Source organism: Equus caballus, chromosome 20, assembly GCF_041296265.1.
Source record: "Equus caballus isolate H_3958 breed thoroughbred chromosome 20, TB-T2T, whole genome shotgun sequence".
Classification (NCBI taxonomy): Eukaryota; Metazoa; Chordata; class Mammalia; order Perissodactyla; family Equidae; genus Equus; species Equus caballus.
Window position 1 is genome coordinate 57,424,870 of NC_091703.1, and position 14,905 is coordinate 57,439,774.

Sequence of the window (14,905 nt, forward strand, 5' to 3'; positions counted from 1 at the left end):
TTAAATTACTTTTTGGTATGCTCTGAGTTGATAAATTTTAGCTTGTTGGCTGTGAATGGTTGGAGGTGAATGGTTACTAATTTGTTGATGGTCAGTGCACCAGTCAGTGCATTTTACTGGGCCATACACATAGTCTCCATTATCTCACGGAAAGATCATCCATTTGGTGACTGTCCCAGGGCGGCTGCCCTCTGCAATTGAGGATGCTTCCAGGCTGGCCCTTCCAATTGTCAGTTAATGTAGACTCAGGAAACAAATCAATTTGAATATTAATCTTAAAAAAAAAAATAATCAGAAAACTATATTTTCTTCAAAAAATATTATAACATATTCCAAAGCCAAAGACTGATATCCACTAAAAGAGTTTCCTACTGTTTCTTTGAACAATATAGATAACAAAGAGTTACCAAAGATGTCTAAAAAAGAAATATTTTTTTTTAGTTTTCTGGATTACTCCCATACACGCTCCCTATCAGTTGGCAGCATCTCTCTGTTTTTCTAAGCTACACACACTACTTCAGCTTTAATTAAAGGCCCGTTGCCATAGTTTCTCAGAGAACAGCTCAAGGCATGCTTGAGTCCATTATTTTCTTGAGGTTTTTAGAGAAATTGTAATATAGCAGTAGCCAGCCAAAATTTCCCAATTTTACCTCCCACACAGTACAGCATATGATTCAGACGTATACCTAGGTATTCTAAATATTTTAAGAGACTCTAAACAACCAAGAATGTTATTTAAAAATCAGACTTTGGTTTCTTCTCTTCTGCCACATCGGTAACATAGCCAGCAGACTGCAGCTCAGTCAAAGACAGCAGACCGAGGGGGAACTCAGCCTAACAAATACCCTGAATGCATCTGTGGAAAACACCGGTACATTGTTCTTTCTAATAATAATGGAGAAATGCACTTGTTATTTACATGTTATATTTACATGTTATAATAATCACATTGCTTCATATTTTCTAATAACTCAGAAATGTAAATTCCACTATGCTTGAAACAGGAACTCTCAGAAAATAGATTAAATAATGGAAATTCATTTCTTGAAGGATTTCAAAAATTAAAAAGTAGAGCTCAAAGAATCTTATTTCTTAAAGCTGAAACTTGATTCCATCTGAGTTCCTACTCTGCTTTCAGATGGCAATTACCATTATCTCTAAGTCCTGAAGAGCAAGCTCAAAGGTTATTCTGAGCTTTCAAGGTTAAAGAATGTGAATTAACGCTCATCCCTATGAACCTCACAAAGGCAAGCGCCAGTTCAGCTCGCAATTCAGTCCCACTTTTCTGCTTCTAGGTAACCATGAGCAGGGACGGTGCAGGCAAAAGGACCAGGGTTGGAATTTCAGCTCTGGGAATCATGCGGCCATGGGTAAGTGATGATTAAATGAGATAGGACATATGTAAAGGTAGGAAAGCTCTCAGAAAATGGCAGCTATTATCCTTTCCCTATAACTAGGTCATCTCCTGGACAGGATATGGGGCAGGATGAAGTCTCACTATTTTCGGAAGAGCCTAAAATCATCCCCTCCCTTTGACTATCATTCTAAGAGCTAATATAAACTACTCAATTACTGATTTTTCCAACTTAAATATTACACAAATCATTTGACTTCCTCATTCTGTATCACTAAACTTTCTCTTATTCTCTTTTCTGTGCAAGATGAAGAGATTCTAAAAAATATCTGAGAGACAGAAGGACCATATTTCTAACCAGAAGCATAGGGAAATTAAAGACGCCCTATGCATGTGAGAGTGTAGGGCTTTACTAAAGAATACACGCACGGGGAAGGAATGAAAGTTCCATTCTGTCAGAGCTCTCAGGCTCTGTGTGCTTCATCTTTCAATTCGATAGGCTCACACACACACACAAAAAATCACATGCATTATTTTCCCTGATTCTCACAATGTCCTGTAAAAACACAGAACAGGTATTGCTCTTTCTGGCTTACAAAAGAAGCAAGTGAACCTTGGCAATGTTAAGCGGTTCACCCATGGTAAGCTAAGGAACAGGGCTTGACCTCAGGCGTTTAACACCTAAGTCAGGATCCTCTCCACCACACCTCTCCACTGGGTCAGCATCCTCTCCACCACACCTCTCCACTGGGTCAGCATCCTCTCCACCACACCTCTCCACTGCGTCAGCATCCTCTCCACCACACGTCTCCACTGCATCAGCATCCTCTCCACCACACCTCTCCACTGGGTCAGCATCCTCTCCACCACACCTCTCCACTGGGTCAGCATCCTCTCCACCACACCTCTCCACTGGGTCAGCATCCTCTCCACCACACCTCTCCACTGGGTCAGCATCCTCTCCACCACACCTCTCCACTGGGTCAGCATCCTCTCCACCACACCTCTCCACTGGGTCAGCATCCTCTCCACCACACCTCTCCACTAGTCTCCTCTCCAGCACACCATTCAGCTTCTCACACTGCCCTATCACTGAAGGATGGTGAAGGGAAGCCGAGAAACATCTCCCCAAGGAGTTTCTGTAGCCGCCCCATATATTCCTGACTATGCACTTCTTTGCTATTAAAACAAACAAACAAACTTGGAGTAATCACCCTGAAGGGTACTCCTACCTCTATGCTGCAGGAAAAAGATCTGAGCTGGAATTTCAAGTTGTAAACTGTGGATTGGGGATGACTTTGTGAATGACTATTTCTCCAAATATCACAGGTAATTTACAGAAAGTCACCTACAATATCTCACACCCGAACCACGGTGGGAGCTAAAGCTCGACCTGCCCTGCCAAAGGCACTACCCAGGACAAATTTTCACCTGGCAGAGATTTTCAAAAATAATCCCAATCCTAACTAGACAAGGATATCTGGTCACTTCCTGCAGGAGTTCTTCCCTGGGGTTTATCTCTGCCCTAGGAAGCCACAGATGAGCGTCAAGAGGAATCCTGCAGACACTGGAAAGGATATGCAAAAGTGTAAGTCTTATGTATCTTAAATTTTTCCAGAGATGTAGACCATAGCTTTCTTCAGATTCTCAGAATGCACCCCCAAAGGTTAAGATCCTGCAAGAGGACTTCAGAACAGCAGAAATTAGACTTCATTATTATTTAATTTTTAAAGTTTTAAGTTTCTAGCATGGGTACTGCAAATTTCTATTATACTGCATCACCTTTAAAAAGCTAGATGATTTCACCAAATCTTCCCAAATATATTTGGGATTCCTTTCAGATGCCCTACAGTAGCTTTCAAAAGAGACGGTTACACCCTAGATAGATAGTCTGAAATGCTGGCCCATGCCTCTGTCTCCTCCCTGCAGAGCGGGCAGTGGCAGGAATTTACTTACTTAATGCTTGTCAATGAGCCTCCAGAGTTGGTCAGTTAGTTATTTAAAACTTGTTAAAGGTCTACTGCTTAATTATTTCTTAACATGAAAGTTTTACTCTCTTTGTAAATAACATCAGTAAACATGATGAAATGTATATTGTTTTCTCTAAAATCTGCAGGTAATTCTCCAATCTCAATCTATTTGGTTTTAAGAATTTGGAGGGAAATCCAGAAAACCTGGAGAATGATGAGATTGGACAAAAAGAAAAAATAATTTTTGTTAAATGAAAATGTATTGAGGTTAGATTCTTAACAATTCTGTATAATGATGAAATAAACGGAATCTTCAGGATTGCATGAGTTGTGTGTAGCAATACACAGTGTACCAGCATCATCTTGCTAGATGGCAAAATGCTACAAGATTTTCCAAATAGTAAATAAGTAAAAAGAGAAAAGCACTGAGCTTAACGTGGAGGGGGAACAGACTAATTAAAAACAGATCGTGGTTCTGGTTACAATCAAGTAGAACAAGCATATGTCTCCCAGTGAACACAACTATACAACTGAACGCACTGAGCAGCTATTTGAGGATTTCGTAAAGTAAATAGTAGCAAAGGGTTTGAAGTAAAAAGTCAGAATTTGAAGTACCACCAAACCAGTGGTGAGTTTGCGGTCTGACCTCCAGGACCCTCCAGCCTGAATGCAACATAGCAGCACAGAGCCTGAAACCCGGAGCTGGGTACTGAGGCTCAGACAAACACCCCCAGGAGAAGCCCCCTTATTCCTGCTTGAGGAGTGAGAACAGGCATTCTTAAGACTCAGACAGAGTCTCAGAAATCCCCCATTTTTTTCTTTGAGTTCTCTTCAGCCCAACCGCTCAAGCAATCCCACAGAAATCCCAAAGGGACAGGAACCAACACTCTTAGGAAGGAAACCTTCCTCTCTGATCCCAAGAGAGTGGGGCAAACTCTCATCACTTTATATTCTCTCTCTTCCAGATGCCTGGCCCTGGACACAAGGGCCACAGAAGTGTGCAACAGAACAGGATAACGAGAGCCCCGACTTTCTGGCTAGACAAACAAAAAAGGAATCTGAAAGTATTACCAACTTTATCAAAATTAAAAGGAGTAAAAGGGAACACTATCAGGCCAACAGATTAGACACTTTAGATAAAATGAACAAATTATCAAACTGACTCAAGAAGAAATAGAAAATCTGAAGGGGCATACAAAAAGTGAAACAATTGAATACTTAAATTTTAAATTGATAACTTAAAATATTCCCACAAAGAAAACACCAGCTTCAAAGAGCCTCACTGATGAACTCTATCAAATATTTAATAGAATTAATACCAATAATTCACAAGCTCAGAAAAGAGACAAAAACTCAAAATGGATCACAGACAAAATTTAAGAACCAGAACTGTAAAATTTCTAGAAAAAACATAGCAGAAAATTTTCATGACCTGGGGTGAGGCAATGAGGTCTTAGATATGACACCAAAAGCATGATCCATAAAGGAAAATAATTGATAAGTCGGACTTCATAAAAATTTTAAACTTTTGCACTTAAAAGATACCATTAAGTAAATGAAAAGACAAACCACAGAAAGTAAGAAAAGCCCTTGCAAATCATATGTCTGTTAACAGACTTGTATCCAGAATATATAAAGAACTTACAGCTCAATCAGGAGCCACAGTACCCAATTTAAAAATGGACAAAGTTTAGCTGTGGTGTGACTCTGTCCTCAGCAGCTGTTCTCTGGAACAGCAATCATTCATCTCTGTCTGCCTTCTCTCTCACCTAAGTGTTGGCCACCACAAACATGAGCCCACTGAGGCCCCAGAACTATCTTTTCGGTTGGGAACTAAAGGCCAACAAAGATTATTATGTCAGGTGGAAAATGATGAAAATAAGCACCAGTTATCTTTCAGAACTGTCAGTTATGGGCCGGCGCACAGGATGAACTCCATATTGTTGAAGCAGGGGCAAAGAGTTACGAAGGCAGCCCAATTAAAGTAACACTGGCAATTTGGAAAATGTCTGTACAGCCAATGGTTTCCCTTGGGGGCTTTGAAATAACACCATCTATGGTCTTACAGCTGAAGTGTGGTTCAGGGCCTGTGCATATTAGTGCACAGCACTTAGTAGCTGTGGAGGAAGATGCAGAGTCAGGAGATGAAGAGGAGGGGGATGGGAAACTCTTAAGCATATCTGGAAGGTGATCTGCTCCTGGAAGTGGTAGCGAGGTTCCAGAGAAGAAAGCTAAACTTGCTGCTAATGAAGATAATGATGATGAAAAAGACGAAGATAATGACGAAGAAGATGATGATCATCATCATGATGAAGATGATGATGAAGATGATGAGGAAGCTAAAGAAAAAGCTCCAGTAAAGAAATCTGTATGAGATACTCTAGCCGAAGATGCACAAAAACCAAACCAGAACGGAAAAGACTCCAAACCATCAATACCAACATAAGTTCAAAAATCCTTCAAAAGAAACAGGAAAAACTCCTAAAACACAGACAGGACCTAGTTCTGTAGAAAGCATTAAAGCAAAAATGCAAGTAAGTAAAGAAAAGAGTGGTTATCTTCCCAAAGTGGAAGCCAAGATCATCAACTAGGCGAAGAATTGCTCCAGATGACTGACGAGGAGACTATTCAACATCTCTGGCAGTGGAGAAAGTCTCCTTAAGAAAACAATTTAAACAGTTTGTTATAATCTTCCATCTTATTTCATTTCTGTAACAGTTGATATCTGGCTGCCCTTTTTATAATGCAGTACGGGAACTTGCCCTACTGTGTCTGATAAGTGTTGTCCAGGTTCCATCGCCAAGAATGTGTTGTCCACAATGCCTGTTTAGTTTTTAACAATGGAACTCCACCCTTTGCTTGGTTTTAAGTATGTATGGAATGTTATGATAGAACGTGGTAGTAGTGGTGGTCAGACAAATGGAAACGGTAGAGAGATAAAAATATACATTGAAATAAACTAAATATTTTAACAAAGTAAAAAACTAAAATGAAAATGGGCAAAGATTTGAACATTTTACCAAAGAAGATCTATAAGCTACTAATAAGCACATGGAAAAATGCTCAAAATCATTAATCATTAGGGAAATGCAAATTAAAACTACAGAGATACCATTTCAGACCCACTAGAATAATCAAAAAGACAGATAATAACAAGTATTATGAAAGATGTGGAGAAACTGGAACCCTCATTCATTGCTGGTGAAAATATTAAATTGGACAGCTACTCTGGAAAACAGTTTGACAATTTCTTAAAAAAATTAAATATAAACTTACCATACAAGCTAGCAATTCTACTCCTAGGTATCTGCCCAAGATAAATGAAGAGATATGTCCACACAGGGATTTTAAGCAATTAAAATTTGCATTATTTATAAGAGCTAACAATTAGGAGAAAAATCCAGTGTCTATCAAATGGTGAATGGATAAACAAAGTATGGTATACTCAGAGAATGGAATATTACTCAGCAATGAAAATGAACAAACTGCTGATTCATGTTACAATGTGATACATGTTACAACACGAATGAACCTCAAAACCATTAACCTATATAAAAGAAGCCAGATGCAAAAGACTACATATTATATGATTCCACTTATATGCAATGTCCGGAAAAGGCAAATCTATAGACACCAAAAGCAGATTAGCGGTTTTGTGGGGCCAGAGGGAGGAAAAGGGATTGACTGCCAACAGGCATGAGAAATCTTTCTGGGGTGATAGAAAGTATTCTAACACTACAAATGATACCTCAAAAAATTGTTGAAAACTTGAGTCAGGCCTTGAAATTTCAGGTGGAAGTAATCTCCATATATATGAAAGCCAAAATACCGGAAAAGACTGTCTAGTGATAACAACAGAAAAAGCTTAAAATGAGTGATTTGGGGAGAGTAGACAGCAGCAAACTAGAGATAAATCAAAAGATTATGGTGGATTGCAAAAGCATTCTCAAGACTACGCAGCTCCTCCCACCAGGATTATATTTCCCCCACTCTCTGTGACTTGCTTTGGCCAAAACAATGTGTGAGCAGAGGCACCAGACAAATTCAGAGCCTAGACCTCAAGAGGCCTCACGCAGTTCCACCCTTGCTGCTTTTGAAGCCTGAATCTAACCACATGTGAACCAACCTGGGTTGGCTCCCTGGAAGAGGAGAGTCCCGTAGAGGAAAACTGTGAGTCGGCCAGAAGCCGACCAAGACACACGAGTTTGTTCCACCTGTGATGAGCAAAGCCTGATTTAGATCAGAACAACTGCCCAGCTGAGCAAAGCTCAAAGTGCCAATCCCCAGAATTGTAAGCTAAATAGTTAATGTTTTAAGTGATTTGTTACAAAGCAGAAGCTAACTGATACACTAAAAGGAGCACACATGACTACTGGACAACACAACGAACCAAATGACTGAGTTCTGTGAAGAAGCCAATAAGGATAGGCCTCCTAGGCACAAGAATAGACAAGCAGTCAATGAAATTGACTCAGGTCTGGGAACTGTCAAAGTCACTGAGGCAGAGGAACTAACTGTACCAGCAAAGTGAGAATTACTTGATTAAGGGTCTACACCAAGCAGACAGGCAAGTGAAGTTAAGTCAGAAAGTGTTGACAGGCTGAAACCTAGGGAAGATTTAGGACTAGAGGTCCTGATGAAGGTAAGAAGGAAACTCATGAGGGGAACGTGATGAGGGGCAGAGACAGGTGGGTGTGTGGTCAAAGAGAGCTATTTCAGAATTCAATCTGGAAACTAGAGCAGCTCTAAGACAGGGTGAAATATGCACAGGTTGGATGGACAGAAGGATGGATAACTAGAGGGCTATAGATATTTGTCTATTTCAACTAAGTTGTCAAAATTTTTGGCACAGAGTTGTACACAGTATTCTCTTATTCTTTTAATATCTGTGGGTTCTGTAGTTTAAAACTCTCACATATCATACCAGTGATTTTTGTTTTTCTCTTGACCAGTCTAGCTAAATGTTTACAAACTTCGCTGATCTTTTCAAAGAACTAATTTCAGCTTTGTTAATTTTCTCTATTATATGTTTCTTCTCTATTTCATCAACGTCTGCTCTTATCTTTATTATTTCCTTCCTTCTACTTACTTTGTGTTTACTTTGCCTTTTTTATCCTCTAGCTTCTTAAAGTTGAAAATTTATTAGATTTTAGACCTTTCTTCTTTTCTAATACAAGAAGTTAAAGCTATATGTTTTCCACTCAGAACTGCTTTGGCTGCATCCCACAATTTTGAGATACTGTGTTTTCGTTATCTTTCAGTTCAAAATATTTTCTAGTTTCCCTTATGGTTTATTTTTTAATGCATGGATTATTGAGAAGCCTACTGTTTACTTTCCAGATATTTGAGGGGCTTTTTATTATCATTATTGTTGCTATTATTGTTGTTGATTCCTAATTTGATTGCGTTATGATCAGAGAACATATTCCATATGATTTCAATCCTTTTAAATTTAAATTTAAATTTACTGTGACTTGTTTTACGGCCCAGAATACAGTCTTTCTTTGTGAATGAGTCATGTACGGTATTCTATAAATACCAATTAGGTCAAGATAGCTGATGGGCTTATTAAGATCATCTATATCTCTACTGATTTTACATATGGATGTTCTATCAATTGCTGAGAGAATGATGTTAAAATAATCAACTATGATTACAAAATTATCTATTTCTCCCTTTAATTTTGACAATGTTTACTCATGCACTTTGAGGCTCTGTTATTAGGTATATACATATTTATGATTATGTCTTCCTGAACAATTAGCCCTTTTATCATTATGTAACACCCTCTTTATCTCCGTTACTACTATTTGCCTTGATATCTATTTCATCTGAAATTAACACAGCCATCTAATCTTCTTAAGCTTATGGTTTGCATCATTTATGTTTTCCCATCCATTCACTTTCACTCTGAGTCTTTCAGTGCATCTCTTATAAATAGCATCTAGTCAGGTCTTATAATTCATCCATTCTGATAACCTCTGTCTCTTAATTGGAGTGTTTAGTCCATTAATATTTAATGTAATTATTGATATGGTTGGATTTGGGTCTACCATCTTATTAATTTTCAGTCTGTCCCACTTTTTGTTCCTTTGTTCCTTCATCCTTTCCTTCTTTGGATCATTTGGATATTTTTTAGAATTCAATTTTGGTTTATCTATCAGCTTTGCATTATTTTTTATTGGTTGCTGTAGGGATTAAAATATGCATCCTTAACTTTTCATTCTCCTTAGAGTTAATACACCATTTGATAAAATGTGGAAATCTTGAAGTCGCATAGGGAGTCCATTTACTCTCCTGCACTTCTCCACACTATAGTTGTCAAGGCTCTATATACATCATAAACCACAAAAATGTTATAATTTGTGATTTAAACAATTATATATATTTAAAAGAAATTAAGTTGGTCTGGCCCCATGAGTGAGTCGTTAAGTTCACGCACTCTGCTTCAGCAGCCCAGGGTTTTACCAGTTCAGATCCTGGGGGTGGACATGGCACCGTTCATTAGGCCACACTGAGGTGGCGCCCCACATGCCACAACTAGAAGGACCTACAACTGAAAAAATATACAACTATGTACTGGGGGGATTTGGGGAGAAAAAGCAGAAAAAAAAAAAGATTGGCAACAGTTGTTAGCTCAGGTGCCCATCTTTAAGAGAAAAAAAAAGCTTTTAAAAAAAGAGAAATTAAGAGGAATAAAACAGTATTTTATATTTATCTTGATATTTGGTATTTCTTTTTCTCTTTATTCAAATTTACCACCACCCTGCTCAAAACTAGTTGAACAAAGGTTACCAAAGCATACCATTTCGCCCTCACCTGGCACGAACACACAAATTACACATTAAAATCGCCCCTGATCTCTTCTCTTAAGATCATGACAGTTAAAACAATACCACTTGGCACCAATGTGATTGTAAACAAAACATAAATTCAGGCACTGGAATTGGGTGACGATACCAGTGATAAGGTAAACTGGTTACAAGATAATTCAAAATCTACTTATGCATATTGATTTTTCAGATTATAAATTGAAATGAAAACTTTGAATATTAAAACTTCTGTTCAAAATTCTCACATCAAAGTATGAAAATTTCTTCAATAATGAATAAAAATATCAGGGAATATTTTCAACTCATTTTTAAAAGTGTCTGAATCTGTGTATTTTCAAAGTAAACAAAGGATGTTAACTAAGGCATAACTGTGAGTGTGTCTGAAATAAAAAATGAAAAGCATCTGTCTCTTTCCCCTTAAGTAAAAGAGTGATACAAGAATATTTGCAAAGTTACAGAATTCATGAGAATAGAGAATTAAACTGACTTGTAGAAAATGTCAAATATTCACTCATTCAACAAACATTTACTGAGCTTTACTCTGTGTCAGACCCTGAGTTAAGAACTAGGGATTGAGACTACCTTCAGATACAATCTTATAGGAGAGACAAACAGAAACCTCAATTATGATGATGAAGAGGGAGCCGAGAATGTTTTCTGAAGGAGATGCCCTACGAACTGGATTTTGAAGAAGAGCTGGAGTCAGCTTGCTGTGCCTGAGTATTTTTGTTCTTACTGGGGGAGCGGGGGGCAATGAGAGGAAAGGAGAAAAAGAGAGACTTTCTCGGTTGAAAATAACGTGGATAAAAACAATAATCTTCAGATCATGGTCCGTTTGAAAAATTATTAAGAAGTGTCGGCAAACGGTTAGACTAGAACTGCCACAACAACAGAAGTATCGGGATTCCTCTGATGTTACATTAAAAAAGTTGCACTCTGTCACCTTGAAGGAAGCGGGAAGCCACTGAAGGATTTTCAGCAGGTGGGGGAATGCGCCTTACCCAACCTATTCTCCCTTGTCTGCCTCTACTATGGAAGCCGGGAAAAATAAAAGTTGACGTCCCAACTCTCCTTGCTGTGAGAGATGGCCTTGCAGCACAGTTCTGACCAGCGAAGTGTAAGACGGAATCTAACTGGAAAGGCTTCTGGCAAAGATTTTGATTTCCTGATGAACATCCTTCCTTGGCTGATTCGGCCGCTTCCCCTCCTTCCTTCTTTGAATTTGGGCATGATGTCTGGAGCTGTGCCAGCCACCCTGCAACCATGAGGGAAAGGCCAGGATTATCCCAAATACACCAGCAATGACACAGCAGAGCTGCTTAAGCAAAGCCTGCAGCATCTCTAGACTCCTTGCTACGAGAGAGTAGAAGCTAGTGCCACTCTCCAAAACAGGGGCAGATCCGGAGAGAGACTGATGAGTTCAGTGTTCGGTCTGAGATGCCTATGGTACCTCCGTGTGAAGATGAGGAAAAGACAGTTGACTCTCTGTATCTAGATGTCAAGAGTGACATCTGAATTTGAGATACCGATTTCAGAGTACACATTATATGGAGGTAGACTAAAAAGTAAGCATGGTGAGATACTACAAGTAAAGCTTGAACAGGATGAGTAAAAACGAGGCCCAGCAAATCTATAAGGACAAAAAGGAGATTAGCGCTTGCCTAGGTAGGGTTAGGGGGTGGAGGTGGGAGGGGAGCGAGGAGTGACTGCTAGTGGGTATGGAGTTTTTGGGGGGGATAATGGAAATGTTCTAAAATTAAACTGTGTGATGGCCACAGGCCCCTGTGAACACACGAAATTGTACCACTGAATTGTACATTTGAAATGGGTGGACTGGAACATCAACATACAAGCAAAAAGGGGATCCAGCACAGGAACAGAGGGAGCCACTCCCAGAAAAGGGGGGCGGGGGGGGGGATGAAGAGAGTATTGTCCAAAAAGCTGGAAGACAGAGTTTCAAGAAGGGATCACTGGCCAACAGTGTCAAATACAATAGAGGTCAATTAAGCTAAAGATGGAAACATTTGACTTAATTTGGAAATCACCGGTGAGCTAAGCATGAGTGCTTTTAAGTAGGCGCAGCAGAAGCCAGACTATACTAGGTTGAGAAATAAATGAGAGGTGAGGAACAGGAGGTGACAAATACAGAACCTTTTCCAGGAAACTTTTCTTGCCAAGAGAAGAGCTGGTGGTATAGGGAGGTTTGTATTGTATTGAAAAGGAAGTACGTTTGATGTTCACGTGTGAGGGAAAGGAGCCAGCAGAGAGGAAGCAATAGAAGACAAAAGAGGGGGTGACTAATGGAGCACCCTCAAGAATGGGAAGAAAGGAATTCACGACATAAGCATAAAATCTTAGTATGGGGGACTGACGCATTTTCATCGGACTGGGAGGGCGTTTAAGACGCCATTTAGTTTGTAAGGGCAGGACGTTTAAGGTGCTATTTCTTGATGGTATTGATGTTCTCTGTGGGTTAGGAGACGAAAGTCACTGGCTGAGGGCGAAGGAGCAGGCTCAAGGGTCTAGGGAGGACATACACGTTTAGAAGAATAATTATGGGAGAGGGATGTTCAAGGAAGAAGCTGAAAAGCAGAGACACACATTTCAAAACCTTTCAAAAACTACATTTCCTAGTTGACAAAACTGGCCTTGGACGTAATGAATCGCCTGCATTTATTATACTTTGTTTTAGCATTTGTAATGACCACACTGAACACGTGAGCAGGCTGTCACAAATCCCCAAACATATGGGGTCTGCAGTCAAAATATAACCCAATGATGCTTGAGCATGGACCTGAAAAACATGGTACCCTGCAAACGCAGCTTCAGGGTGACTGGAAAGGCCCACAGCCGGTCATCCTCCCAGGCCCTCTGCAGCAGAGGCCACAACTCTTCATTCTCCAGGAGAGTGAAAAAGAGTGATCGGACTGTGGTGCTATAGTCGCCAGAAAAGAAACCAAAAGGCGATTTTTCACCTCTCTTGAGAGGGCTCATAGCAGGTGCCCTCCTGAGGTGTTCAAATAAAATAATGTTATATCAAAGCCCTTTGTTAACCGTCAAGTAGTATACAAAAATTACTGCTATTGTAGCTCGCACTGACTTACATTTTCCAGCTCCATTTCCTTTATGCAAACTCAAGAATCCTTTGTTCTAATTCTATCGGCATATTATGAGCTCTGAAAACAGCCATGTGCCTTCCTAAATTCTGCTGCTGGCCTGGGGGTTTGCTCTCTTTCCCTCTCTGCCTAGCCAGGGACAACCCCATCTGCATGCTTCAGCATAAATATCACCTCCTCCTAGAAGCCTTCTCTGATCACCCCAGCTAGAAGCAATCATTTCATCAGAACTCTTCCAACCATTCCTTTTCTACACATAATTTGTTGCTTGATATTAATGCTAATTATATCTTTATCTTTACCTGCCTTAAGCTCCCAGAAGGCAGGAATCATGTTTCACACAATGCCTTTTTAGCATGATGCTTTGCACATAGCAGAAACCTGGCCTGTTACTTCTGGAAGAGGCTTCAGAGATCATCCTCATGCTCCCAGTGAGAACACCAAGTCTAAGTCTCAGAGACACTAAGAGACTCAACCAAGATCACACAGTTAGTGGCAGAGCTGGAACCCCAAATCAGGACTTTGAACTCTTAGTCCTGCTTTCCTTTCATTAAACCAATACTTGCTGTTATTAGCCTGGCTCTATTTTGTAAATCAAATCTCAAAAAGAGTCATTCTGGAGGCTTAAGGTTAGACAAAGATTCACACTTCTCCGGAAAAGCTCTTGTTTCAATTCCACCTAGATTGCATTTAATTGGCTTGAAGGAATGAAAAAAAAAGTGCGATTTGTCCTCTTTTCTTTTTTTTGCTTTCAGCATTCTGTTTTGTCGCCATGCAGCTAAAGTAAGGGTAAATTATATGGTAGTGGCGACTGGCGTAATAAAGCTCTGTGAATAGGGTGAATTTGTCTTCTTTACAAACGTATTGGCTGTACTCGTACATCTCGGCCTCTGATGCTCTCATCACATTTGTGATTCATAGTGGGAAACAGCACAGCAGTTCAGTTACTGTAACAGAAGAAGCCAGCAACTATAAAATTTCAGCACTGTATTGGGAGTGACCTAGAAGTAATCGTCAAGGACAGGGGCTATTCCTCAGATCTTTTGTTAACCCCACTATCCAACATCCTACCTCACCCACAATGAAAACATAAATGTGCTTATTTTGCAAAGAATTGGGTGAAGCTAAATGAACACTACGTCATGCGTAGAGTTCAACTGAAGACTGATTTAATTAGTATAAATTAATTTTGACCTAGAATTTAACTCTAAGTAGAAAAATGTATTTGTAAAGGTAATGTAATTGTAAAAGATAGCTAAATAATAAACTATCATTTTCTCTAATCCACTAAATTGAGTAATTCTTAATGAAAGACGACAAATTAATGAGAAGCTGTGAAATATGGTTATTCTGCTGACCATTCTTCCACGGTTTGGCACAGGGACACTCAAGGAACATAATGAGGCCAAGAGGCTTGTGTGGACCAGCCTTTCATCTACGATAATTTGGATAATCACTGGAAAAACCTAAAGGATTTGCCCATTCAGCTTTGAAAGAAATGTCTGCTAAAAATTCCCTCGACTTAGCTTCTCTCTTTCATTGAGAATTTAGGGTATATTATTCTCTGAGCTGTGAGCGACACAGTTCACCACCACAAGGCAGACAATTGTAGCCAGGGACTTCTTGTCTTAC

General features: G+C 39.6%; 1 protein-coding gene and 1 pseudogene across 22 annotated transcripts in view; one reads left to right on the forward strand and one right to left on the reverse strand.

Moving 5' to 3' along the window:
* DST (dystonin) overlaps window positions 1-14,905 on the reverse strand; it is a 440,189-nt gene that overhangs the window by 420,494 nt on the left and 4,790 nt on the right. The gene's annotated exons all lie outside the window — the stretch shown is intronic.
* On the forward strand, window positions 5,116-5,928 carry LOC100069868 (nucleophosmin-like; annotated as a pseudogene).